Source organism: Bombina bombina, chromosome 7 (genome assembly GCF_027579735.1).
Source record: "Bombina bombina isolate aBomBom1 chromosome 7, aBomBom1.pri, whole genome shotgun sequence".
In the NCBI taxonomy this organism is placed as follows: Eukaryota; Metazoa; Chordata; class Amphibia; order Anura; family Bombinatoridae; genus Bombina; species Bombina bombina.
The window spans coordinates 570,764,946-570,779,024 of NC_069505.1; the positions used below are offsets into that span (position 1 = coordinate 570,764,946).

A 14,079-nucleotide genomic window follows, 5' to 3' on the forward strand; every position below is an offset into this window, starting at 1 on the left:
AGCGGACAGGATTGTGTATGTACGCCCGTCTGCCACAGATTAATAAATAGACCACTATAAGTCCACAGCAGACAGGCGACTTAATAAAGACCCCACCATTCTAGTGTTGTAGATAATGACCCACTGCACAGCAATCCCCTGCAGTGATCTCCTCAGGACCTTTTGAATGGGTGCACCACCCGGCTGTATTTACTGACCATCCAGCTTAAATTGATGCTAATATTAAAATAAGCTTTTCAATGCTTACCGCACATATCAATAAATACGTTAAGAATACTGCCCCTTTATTTTAAACCCTCTAGTTTGAACGTGAGGGTTAAAGATCTACAAGTTTTATCCCTATACAAAAAGGGACAACATTCCCACTAGAGCAAAACTTGACAAATACAGAGAGCCATGACTCCAAGGATTTTCACCTTAACTTTTATTTTTGTATTATTATTACTAAAGATATATATGCAAGTACCATTATCTGTCACCTGAATCTGAACGATAGTTTAAAACCCTGCTCAGTTAAAGGGACACAAAACAATTTTTTATTTTGTGATTCAGAGAGCATGCAATTTTAAACAACTTTCTAATTTTAATTCCAGCAATTTTCTTAGTATCTTCTGTTGGAAAGCAGGGATATCAGCTCTGGAGCCCTTTATGGCAGCAGTTTTACAAGAGCACTAGATGGCAGCAGTATTTTCTGCCACGTAGTGCTCCAGAAACCTACATAAGTATCTAAGAATACCATGGGAACAAAGCAAGTTTGATAATAGAAGTTGTTTTTATTGTATGCTCTGAATCACAGACATTTTGGTCTTCTGCTTATCCCTTTAAATAAAAAAGGCATTTTCTGCCGTACAACATAGGGACGGACTAAAGTATTTTGCATTTGGAAGTCTGGCACAACACAGATTAAAGCACAAGTTAGCAGCTCAGTGCTCTGTGGATTCTGGGATTATAAATCAGAGCTCGACAAAAACTGGGCACCGGCACCGTATGACCCTAGCATTTTACCCTGGCTACTTTTTTTTATTATTCACATATCTACCTATACCCCCTTAGACTGCTAAAAGATGCGTCAATGGCTCAAAGCTCATCAAATACTGAAGGTCAGGCCACACCTCTCACACAGTGCAGTTTCCCACACAAGACTGATAGTTATCATTTGAGTGACCAGCACCACTACACAACAGGGTAAAGGAGTGTGTGGGGGTTAAAATCAAGGAGTTAAATCAGATGTACTTTGATTCTGATTATCCAATGGGGTTAAATAATTGCTGCAAATGGAATTCATCAGTGGTTTAACCTCTTCATTACCCGAGTGCATTCTGGACAATTAAATGTGTATTGATGGGTAACTGGGGAGGATTAAAGCACTCAGATGAGAGGTGGTGTTTACTGCTGACATGTATCTAATACACACAATATAGTATAAAGCATGACAAGATAACTGCATTAAGCAAACTGTTTTATGTAACCCCCACATGGCAAGGAGTAGATGCCTTATCTGTGGCAGCATCAGAATGTCTGCATCTTGCAGTAATGAGAGCATATCAAAGCTGATACAATTCCCCAGGAAGCAGACACTAGCACAAGGATGCAGGTAGCTATTAAGCAGCAGCAGCTCTGACACGCCGACTATTTCAAACCTTATTGGAATGCTCTGTTAAAATAAATGACCACCACTCCTATTTAAAATACCCTCCTGCTCCAACACAGCAGCACTATAAATACTATAAATGCCAAAAGGTATTTATTTTAGATGCACTTGTGGCTCCCACATATGCCAAGTGAGGGCAGGGGATGCATGAGGCATCACTGGTACTTAAAATTACCAAACTTTCCTATAAACCTCTTTTCAAATTTGCTTTGTTCTCTTGGTGTCCTTTTTTGAAGGATGTATCTTGTTAGGATCTAGCTGCTGATTGCTGGCTATGCACATTTATGCCTCTTGCCAATGGCTCACCCAATGTGTTCAGCTAGCTCCCAATAGTGCAATGCCGCTTCTGAGCTTACTTAAAGTGAATGTAAACTTTGAGGAATGTGTGCCCGGTTTTTTAAAATCCTATTTAAAACAGGGGCACTTTCATTCGTCAATTTTTACATTTCAGCCCCCCCAGAGCAAACATTGCCTGAGGCCATGCCGTGATTGGAGGAAGCTGGATTCTTAATTTCTGATCTATGAAGAGACGAGTAGCAGGTGGGGGAATCGCTCGTTCTGCGTCATGAAGAAAAGGTAAGTATTTTAACAAAACAGCTAAAATGTAAACTTTGAGGAATGAAAGTGCCCCTGTTTTTGATAGGATTTTTACAAACTGGGCACACATTGCTTAAAGTTTACATTCACTTTAAATATGCTCTTCAACAGATACCAAGAGAACAAAGCAAAGTTAAAGGGACAGTCTACTCCAGAATATTTAGTTTAAAAAGAGAGATAATCCCTTTATTACTCATTCCCCAGTTTTGCATAACCAACACTGTTTACCTCTGTCATTACCTTGTATCTAAGCCTCTGCAGACTGACTTGCATTTTAGCCAATCAGTGCCCTCTCATAAGTCAGTCTATGGGCGTGAGTACAATGTTATCTATATATGGCACACGTGAATTAACGCCCTCAAGCTGTGAAAAACTGTACAATGCATTGAGATAAGAGACGGCCTTCAAAATCATAAGAGCCTACCTAGGTTTTGTTTTCAACAAAGAATACCAAGAGAACAAAGAAAATTGGAAAGCGGTTTAAAATTGCATGGCCTATGTGAATCATGACAAAAGTAAAAAAAAAAAAAAAAAAAAAAAAAAATTATATATATATATATATATATATATATATATATATATATATATATATATATATATATATATATATATATATATATATATATATATATATATATATAAAAAACACACACACCAATTTTACACGACAGACAAAACAATTTGACATATGCACTTGTGAGTCACTGTAAACCCCTGAACACCAGATGTTTAACCATCTGCTTGCTCTGGGGCACTAGGCAGCTTAGGAGTAGGAGAACAAAAGGCCACCTGGATGCGAGCACAATACTGGTAAATTGTCCTGGGTGGGAGCAACGTGGGCAAAGGTGTGTGTAAAGATATTGACTAACTGGTGATGTCACTGGTGACCTGAACACAAGACCCACTGCACTTGCCCAAACTGCAATCTCATAGGCTGCATGGCACAAGCTTAAAGAGGGAGGAGACAGAGGGATAAATGGGTAAATTCATTTACAAAATATATTGCTAACAACGCATTTTAAACCTGGCCAGACAAATCCAGATAGCCCCAACCACACTATTATTTCTGGTTCCCATCACTTTGGATTTTTTAGCAAATATTTATATGCAAGCCCAAGTCAAGGGCCCTTAATTAAATCTCTCATAAAATGTTTAATCATGCACAGTAAAAATCTGCAATGTAGTTTTATTGCATAGTTTGCCTGCTTCTTTTGCAATTTATTTCTAAAAATGATGGCTTTTCCATTACCACCAGAGGGACTGAATCGCATCCTGCAGGATTAAAAATCTTGACCCTGTAACATTCTAGAGACTGGTCGGTTCAAAACCTCATTTATTTCTGTTGCAGAAGGGCCACAACACAAGGTATAAGATAAGTTTATCAACAAAAAGAAAAAAAGTTTGTAAGCACATTATTTTGTAATGCAATACTATGACTAAGGCTACGCTTACATAAAATGGCTATTACAAAGGCTTTATTTGACTAATATTTAGACGACCATTATAGTCAAAAAATAACATGCTCTAATCCATTAGAAACTAATTTTAAGACTATCAACCCTGGACTATAACCCCTGTAAAAGGGGTTAGACAGTAAAAATACTGATGGGAACTTGCAGAACGCAGCAGGGCCAGAGCCGAAACCGCCTTTTATCTAATCAGCAGTGCCAGTTCCATATCAGAGTCGTGAGACTAGAGCTGCTGATTGGATCAGGGGCGATTTCTGCTCAGGACCAGCAGGGATATAAACACACAGTAGTCTAGTCTTAAAATTACAGGATCTAACCGATTAGAGCATGTCATTTTGTTTAACTACAATGGCCCTTTAATGGTGATTTAAAAGAAAAGCAGCTCTCTCTTTAGGGCAGTTTTTTGTTTTTTTACTTCCATCACCATAAAATGGAAAGGATTGAAAGTTAGCCTCTGATCTCATTAGCGTTAAAAAAAATAAATATATATATATATATATTACACACATATACCTCTGACCCTGCCAGGTTCAATCAACTTGGCAGAGCAGCGCTTTCACATGCATGCTCCCAAATCAGTTGGTTGCCTAAGAGAGAAGGTGAGCCCCTTAGTACACAAATCATGGCAGAATGAAGTATGAAGCAGTCTGTGCATGTGACAACTGTGCCCTGCTCAATAATGCGCTGAATAGAATATGGAATTTTCTGTATTCACCCTATATCAAATGCAAAGGGAAAATTCATAATTTTGTTGCATACACAGGGAAACCACCAATTGCTGATCGTGTCCAGTCCACTGCTCCTACAGAGCATTTTGTGTAACCCATTTTGGAGGGTTAAAGTGAAGTCAAAATAAACATATGATTCAGAAAGAGCAGCAGTTTTAAGACACTTTCCAATTTACTTCGGTTATCAAATTTTGCACACATTCTTTTTATATTCACCCTTTCTGGGGAACAATATCCTACTGAGCATGTGCACAGCTCACAGGGTATACGTATACTAGTCTATGATTGGCTGATGTCTGTCACATGATACACGGGACCAGAAAATGGGAGACAAATTTGTCCGAAAAAAATAAATAAATCTGTTTATTTGAAATTTAGAGTAGGTGTTCAATCGTCTTAAATTATGCTATTCGACTGCATTGCGTGGTCCTTTAAACACGGTAATCTACAATGCAATAATATAAGGATCTATCTGGTTTAACAAACAAGAACCTTTATCTTTTGAACAATGATTATTCTTCTACTAGGGTCTGGTTTTGGTACCAATTTTGCATGAATTCTCCATCATCTGCAGTGTGCTGGCACAGTTGATAGCCAGCCCACCCGAGCACATCTCTATGGAGATGTGCAGTCAGTTCAGGATGAATTGTACCCAAGCCTCAACATAGCTCTACAAATAAATGTTATACTTAGCAAAATTATTATTAGAAACTACATAACCAAAATAAAATCTTCATCTGTAATCCTTTATCGATAGAAAATGTTCAGTAACTGATTCAAAAAATATCAATAGACTTTTAAATAATTTTATAAGTCTATGAAAAAGGCATTAATCACTTGGCAACCAACTGAAATCGCGCCAGTAATAGGCAAGATAGATTCTCAGCCTTATATTCACCCCATAAAATGTAACTAAATAGTGTTACTTTACATTCATCCCAAAATATTAAACTGTAAATATACTTAAAATTAAAATCATGATTCTTAAACAAGCCCAATTCATATAGCGTAATGCCCATTTATCAATCGATCTATGGAATTACATAAAAATGCCTATTCACAACACATTTACAACAAATGCTACTACTGTTAATATGTAGCCCTTAATGAGGAAAAAAACAAACAAAAGGAAAGGCAGGCAATAAAAAAAAATTAAAAAAAAAAAAATCACACTGTTAGCATATTAATGCCAAGCCACATACAACAAAAGGTTATTGAGATATATAGATAGATAGATAGATAGATAGATAGAGAGAGAGAGAGAGAGAGAGAGAGAGAGAGAAGAAAACGAGGAACTCCAAGACTAACTATATATATATATATATATATATATATATATATATATATATATATATATATATATATATACATACACACATATACACACCCATTCCATGTAGTATACTGACCATTTACCATCCTATTAGGACAGAAAGACAATATATATTTGCAACCAAAGCAATTTATACTATAATACATGTTACTTATGCTTAAATATTGACATTATAAAAACTAGACAGATATCAAAATGAAATAACTAGACTGACAGCAAGTGTAAATCAAATTATATACAAATAAAAGGGTCATGAATTATTTCATTAAAACACAGGGGGGATATAAAAAGATTTGCATTGATGTTAATACTGTACTGATAAAATGTTTACAGTTAAAACAATGTATCAAATGAGCAATAACAAAATATAATTTATACAATCAGATTTTTAACCAGGGTGATCATTGATGTTCCTCTTAAATTAAGCATTTTACAATATATTTATATTAGCATCACGTAGAATTGTAAGACCCTAAGAATAATAATAATGTGAACTATAAAGACAAATAATTCCTTTATGGGTTGGGAATCCATAGTATGATTGTGGTCCCCCTATAAAATATACTCAAAAACCTGCAAATGTAAATATATATAGTTATATTTATAATAGAATTTTTATACAGAGACCCATCCCATAATAAACACAAATCATAAGTCTATATTTAAATATCCTATGACCAGGGTACCACACGTATTAGTGATGGAGAGAGGATATCTGAGGACGCTCAGAATAACCGATTTGAATGCTTTACACCAAAGTGAAAGCAACTAGTAATTAGATCAGATGGAGAATAGTATGTCGTGGGTCTATTTATGATTTAAAAGAGAACAGTTAAAGGTGGATAAAGAAAACGGTGGTTAGAGAGATGTGAATGGATTTAACGGAAAACAAAATGGCGGAGCTACGTTTTAAATGAGACTACAACAGAGATGACTGCTAATGTGACGGTTATAAGCCGTCTGAGCAAGATCCCGGAGCCCATACCCACCTGGGCTCGACGCGCCGGGTGAGGGGGTTCCGATGAGCGGGTTTTCAGGACGGGGAAAGGCGGCAAAGAGGAAGATGGTGGCGGATTGTCTTTCCCCCCCTGGATACCTTGAAGTTCAATGGGGGAGGGGAATTAAATGACAAGATGGAGAAAGAGGCCTGCAAAGCGATAGCTTTGGACGTCACAGCGTTACAAGCTTTCTGATTGGAAGAATAGGACATTGATAGTGATTCGTCAAGATCGAGGAAAAGGCGTGTCCCTGGGTTAAAATGTAACCAATAAGATTGCATCACAAAATAATTCAACCAACCGCATTTATTATTTTTGTCATGACGTAGATTCTAAAACGAGGCTACGGGACGTAAATAAGAGAAAAGGTGTTTCGGCCATGTTTGTGCTCGCATTCTGTTGCACGCCATATTGGTACTCTACTCATGAGATGCTACTTCAATTATAACTGCACTGCAGTGCCAGTAACCATCAAGCATCCTTGCACGTAGGAAATGGTGGCGTGTGAGATGTATTAATGATAAATACCTGAACATGTCTTTAATATTTATTTTAGTTAAATGCACACAAAAAGTTACAAATATTGAGACTTAAATGGAAACCTAAGTAATCACAATCATATAAGAAACGGAAAGCTGTGCTCAGTAACGATATTTGTATGTTCCCCCTGTAGCTGTGGGATGTAGGGACCCACAGACTTTCCATATTTTTCACCTTGAAAGGAACATGAAAGACAATTAAATTTGAATGTGTAAGATACAGCATGCAATTGAATGTCTATAGTCAAATTTACTTGATCCCCCTTTGTTGAAAAGCATACCTAGGAAAGGTCAGGTGCAGCAGTAAACTAGCTATTGATTGGTGGCTATGCACATATGCCTCTTGTCATTGGCCTGCCAGATATGTTCTATTAGCTTTTGTCATTGGCCTGCCAGATATGTTCTATTAGCTCCCTGTAGTGCATTTGTGCTCTGGACTTGACTTTGTTTAACTTCTTTGCAGAGGTTAAAGGGACATGAAACCCAACATTTTCTTAAATTATTCAAATAGATCATCCAATTTAAAGGGATATGAAATCCCAACTTTTTTCTTTTGTGATTCAGACAGAGCATACAATTTTGAAAATGTTTCCAATTTATTTCTATCATTAAATTTGCTTTATATCCATGATATTCTGTTTTGAAGAAATACCTAGGTAGGTGTTTGGAGTACTAATAGGGCAGGAAATAGTGCTGTCATCTAGTGCTCTTTCAAATGGATAACATTCTTGCCATACACGTGCGCAATCCTGAGCTTCATACAACAAACGTTACCATGAGAACAAAGACAATTGGGGTTTCATGATTTACTTCTAATCTCAAATTTGTATCATTCTCTTGGAATAATTTGTTCAAGGAAAAGCAATGCACTACAGGGAGCTGAGCACATCTGGTGAGGCAATGACAAGAGGCATATATGTGCTGCAATCTGCAACTAGATCCCAGTAATGCTTTGCAGCTCTTAAAGGGACAGGGAACTCCAACATTTTCTATCATGATTTGTATAGAACATACCATTTTAAATAACTTTCCAATTAACTTCAATTATCAAATTTGCTTCATTCTCTTGTTATCCTTTGCTGAAGGGACAGCATTGCACTACTGGCATCTAGCTGAACACATCTAGTTAGCCAATCACAAGAGACAAATGTGTGCAGGCACCAATCAGCAGCAGCTCCCACTAGGGTGGGATATGTGCGTATTCTTTTTCAATTAGGGATACCAAGAAAAGAAGCACATTTGACAATAGAAGTGAATTTAAAAGTGTGTTAAAATGACATCAGTTATCTGAATCCCGCAAGTTTAATTTTGACTTTCCTATCCATTTAAAGGGACACTAAACCCAATGTTTTTCCTTTCAGGATTCAGACAGAGCAGCAATTTTAAGCAACTTTCTAATTTACTCCCATTATCAATGTTTCTTTGTTCTCTTGGCATCTTTATTGGTAAAAGCAGGAATCTAAGCTTAGGAGCAGGTCCATTTTTGGTTCAGAACCTGGGTTGCGCTTGCTGATTGGTGGCTAAATGAACCCAAGCTTATATTCATGCTTTTCAAATAAAGATATTTATTTTGTTCACTTTCCTGTAATTCAATGCTGATTTGGAACACAAGTAAAGAATTTACAAAGAGTGTGAAGGGTGTACAGCCTAGTACAGGAGTGATCAACCTTGGCTCTCCATAGGGTTTTGAAACTACATTTCCCATGATGCTCAGCCAGCTTAAAGTGTCTGAGCATCATGGGAAATGTAGTCCCCAAACCTCTGGAGATCCAAGGTTGATCCCCGCCTGCCCTAGTGCAGTGATGGCTAACCTTGGTACCCTAGATGTTTTGGAACTACATTTCCCATGATGCTTAGGCACTCTGCAATGTAGTTGAGCATCATGGGAAATGTAGTTCCCGGAAGATCAGGGGTTCCAAGGTATAATAAATTAAAAAATATACTTCAAATTCACTTTTTTATGCTATAAAATTGCTACACAACTAAAGTTTAAGTATTACATTTTTATTTAAAGGGACAGTAACCCCCTGTAATTACAATGCATTTCTGTTTTGCTGCTATAGAGCACTGGTTTTCAAACCGGTCCTCAGACCTCCCCAACAGGCCAGATTTTCAGGATTACCTTAAATGAGAGCAGGTAAAATAACCCTTACTAGAAATGTGCAGGGAAGTAATTTTAGTTCCATCTATTCAAGAAAATTGTGTTTCCCGAATATTTGTTGCCTGCACTATTCAATTTTTGTTTCATTTAAAATAAACGGATAATCAATTTTTTTTTTAAGACATTTAGAATTGTTTTTGTTTAAATTAATGTAAATGTTTCAAAGCTACAGGTGAAAAGTTCACCTGTAGCTTCATACTTACCCGAACGCGCTGTGTAGAGTGCGCTTACCCTATCCTCTTCTTACTCGAGCACTGGCTGCGTTAGCAGGAGTCTTAGCCGTTCGGCTCCCAGGACCTGAACTACAGGACCTGGCATGAAGGGCATCAGGTTAGCGCACTCTCCAGAGCGCGTTAAAGTGCCATAAAACATGTTGAGATCTGTGCATATCCTAAAAGGGCTAATTAAGTAAAAATAGTTTGCATTAAAAAAATGTTTAAAAATGGCTGGCAAGTATTTTAAAATCATTTTCAAAAATAAGTTATATAGAAATGCTGTCTGGACTAGTCTGATCCACCCCCCTTATCAGTGTTTAGCATCAGAAACACAGGCATTGTATTTCACAGCAGCTTATTTGCTTCTAGGCATGCTCCAGCAGATAACAAGTGTGTACTTCAGCATCCTACCAAATCAAAGATAGATATAGATACAACCATAGAAGGAAATGCGTAGGGGGAGTTAGAGCTTTACAATACGGAAACTTAAAAGAAAGGGTTAATGGCAAGGCACTGCAGTATAAATTTGCAGGTAAAGTAATTAAAGTACATATTATTATATTTTGTCTCTATCCGACTTGTTTTATGTCCCTTTAAAGTAAGTGTTATAGCCTTTAAAATGAAATTAAAAGAAACAAATATATATTGAATAATTTAGTCCGTATTTTTTCATATTCTTTCAAATTTGCTGGTGAATTCATTCGGATATTAATTTCCGAAAACGAATGCACATCTATAATGTTTACTAATCAGCTGATTATTTTACCTGTGCTCCAGTTCAGATATCCTCAAAATCTGACCCTGTTAAGGAGACCTGAAAACAGATTTTAAAATCAGTGCTCTAGACGAGTAACATATCAGCCAAGTCTTAATGTTTTTAAAACAAATTAACATCCTTTTTACTGCAGTTATTTTTCAATAGGCAAACTCCACCCACATTTTGCCTTATTTGTAGGAGCCAATCTGGGCTTTAGTCTGCAGACAACAAGGCTAGCAACTGTAATAAAGTTAGTATAAAGTGAATTGTTTTCCATTTGTTATCAGTTAAAGACAATTAGGGACAGATATGTAGCAGTGTTAGCCGTGAGTAGTTAGCAGGTGCATTTCAAGGTCTGAGAGTTAGAAATTGCTCAATATTCAGAGCTAAATTATATGAAAAGGGGACAAAATAAATAATGAAAGTATATTGAAAAATGTAGTTTAATTATGCATAACTAAACATTTTATATACTGTCCCTTTAAGATTACTGATAAGTGATTGGTTACACTCTTATTGTTTTTTTAATTATCAGCATGTTAATTAATGCAAATTAAACTTTTCTGATGTTGATGCAATCAAAATTGGCAATTTTTTATAGGCAGCACTTTTTTCGTATAGATTCTGTGAAAAATACAATAAAAAGTACATTGTTTTGTATATGAAGAACTATTAATAACTCCTGTTGGGTTAGCACGCAAGTATAGGCATTAGTTTTGTTCCAGTTTGCGCTCTCTATTGCCTTCTATTGGGAGACAAAGCTAATGCAGTTACAATATTTGTTTAGTGAATGTCGGGTTTCGCTTGCACGCAATCTTTTTACTTTACTAGTTATATGCAGCTACCCGGCGTGCGCAAAAATCCTCTATTTAACAAAGTTAACACACGAGCAGGAGTGCTAAATAGCGATCCACTCGTAATCTAACCCTTTATGGTTGTGATTTTGGAAATAATGGATTAAAGGGAATACCGAACCCACATTTTTTCTTTAATGATTCAGATAGAGCAGCCATTTTAGGCAACTTTCTAATTTACTCCTATTATAAATTTTTCCTCGTCCTCTTGCTTTTTTTTTTTTTTTTAAAGCAGGAATGTAAGCTTAGGAACCAGCTCATTTTTGGTTCAATACTCTGGGCAGCACTTGCTGATTTAGCCATCAATCAGCAAGCGCTACCCAGGTGCTGAACCAAAAATGGGCCAGCGCCTAAGCTTAGATTCCTGCTTTTTAAATAAAGATAGCAAGAGAACAGAAAAGAATTGATTATACGAGTAAATTAGAAAGTTGCTTAAAATTTCTGCTCTATCTGAATAATGAAAGAAAACAAAATGGGTTTAGTATCCCTTTAAGGCTTCAACCAGAAAATCGGCTATTTCATATACAAAATTAAACCCAAATGAGCACTTTCCTATAGTTTTTATACTCTACTGCTACTATTACAAGTCATAGAGAATACATTAATAGGAAACTGATTTTATAGTACTGTATCCCTTTAACTACTCATTAACAGGGACCATTTTTCACTTATTGAATTCCACAGCTTAAAGGGGGAGGTGCTGTTTTCCCTCCTTTTCTTTTTAATTGAAAAGAGTGAGAGAACAGTACTATTTTCAAGGTCTAAAAAAATACAGTTTCCATGGCAACTACTGTATATGTAAGAATAGTGAGCTTAAATACATTGTTGATAGATATAAAACATCATTTTACCTTCACCACTTCAAGGTGACACAGTGAAACCCAGATGGGAGCTATGAGTTTGTTCACCCCACAGGGTGACACAGATCTCCGGATTCATTAAAGGGACACTCAGGTCAAAATTAAACTGTCATGATTCAGATAGAGCAGAAATTTTAAACAACTTTCCAATTTACTTCCATTAACAAAATGTGCACAGTCTTTTTATATTTACACTTTTTGAGTCACCAGTTCCTACTGAGCATGTGCAAGAATTCACAGATTAAGTTTTTACGCATTTGTGATTGGCTGATGGCTGTCACATGGTAAAGAAGGAGTGGAAATAGACATTACTTTGAAATTTGGTAGAAAAAAAATCTACTACTTATTTGAAGTTCAGACTAAGGGCTCAATTTAGCACTGGTGAACATGAGCTTAAGTATTCGCTTCTTCTATGGCGGGCAGCAATCCACTGCCCGCATTTACCATTTCCTTTGCTGCTTGATAAATTGTGACTGCAGGTTCACTTGTGTCATTTTAAACAACTTTCCAATTTACTTTTATCATCAAATTTGCTTTGTTCTCTTGGTATTCTTTGTAAGCTGATCAATAGGCCACACCCCTCTTATTCTTCTGTTCTGTAATTGGATAGTGCAATAGTGAATATATCCAGCCCTTTCCACAGTTAGAGCAGCAAAACACTATGCACAATATTTCAGAGTGATGTGCAAGCTTGAGCAATACTGGTACTTTTAAAGGGACATTGTACCCAAAAAATTTCTTTCGTGATTCAGATTGAGCATGAAATTTTAAGCAACTTTCTAATTTACTCCTATTATCAAATTTTCTTCATTCTCTTGGTATCTTTATTTGAAATGCAAGAATGTAAGTTTAGATGCCGGCCCATTTTTGGTGAACAACCTGGGTTGTCCTTGCTGATTGGTGGATAAATTCATCCACCAATAAAAAAGTGCTGTCCAGAGTACTGGAACAAAAAAAAAGCTTAGATGCCTTCTTTTTCAAATAATGATAGCAAGAGAACAAAGAAAAATTGATAATAGGAGTAAATTAGAAAGTTGTTTAAAATTGCATGCTCTTTCTGAATTACAAAAGAAAAAATATGGGTTCAGTGTCCCTTTAAGGACTATATACATTTTTAACAGGACTGACAAAACAGAGTTTCTACTTAGGTGTAACAAGCAGAAAAAAAAGTCAAACACACTCACTGTATCATAATAAGGCACTAGACTTTTGGTGCCCAATATTTGTGAGTAAGCTTAACAAAATGTGTTAATAGAAGTAAATTAGAAAATTGTTTAAAATTACACGTGCTGTCTGACTCTTGAAAGAAAAAAAATGGGTTTATGTCCCTTTAAACACAGAATTGCATAATCAACAAGATCATAATAAAAAAAAGACAATACAATGGCACTTAATCAGAATTTGAATAAATTAGTTGATTTTCAGTAGGTAGGTTTTTGACAAATTTCAAAATTGTCGGGGGGCGGAGCTGACTACCGTTGCGGGCGGAAGTGCACTGCAGGAGTTCCTGCTACAACTATAGATTATAGAGGATTAAGATTTAATACATATTTCTACATCCTTCAAGATTGCGAGTGGGATCCCCACAAAAAACCTCTTTGTAACTATCTTTACAGATCTTTGGAGTGAACGCGGTGCTTGATTGCCTGACCTATGTTCCTCGGTAAGGCCACAAGGCTGCCTTCAGAATGTACTACTACTAAACTATGGACGCTATTCGGTATAACTAGCTGCCTCTAAAGCCTAGGCTATCGCATAACCCCCCACCCAAGATTGCTGGAAAAAGCCGAAAGAGCTATACATTTTCTCTGATACACTTCAAGCATAATTTGGGAAGTTTGGAGAACACCGATATCGCTATTAAAATGGCGGAGGTGGAAACATGGGGCAAAGATTTGCATCACGTGATTGACCTAC

At 36.5% G+C, this 14,079-nt stretch overlaps 1 protein-coding gene across 1 annotated transcript in view; it reads right to left on the reverse strand.

Moving 5' to 3' along the window:
* The window catches only part of PRRC2A (proline rich coiled-coil 2A), a 354,922-nt gene extending 347,998 nt beyond the window's left edge, over positions 1-6,924 (reverse strand). Inside the window, exon 1 of the mRNA XM_053721959.1 lies at positions 6,768-6,924. The gene's annotated coding sequence lies outside the window, so the exon portion shown is untranslated. The remainder of the gene's footprint in view (positions 1-6,767) is intronic.
* Positions 6,925-14,079: the final 7,155 nt, after the last annotated feature.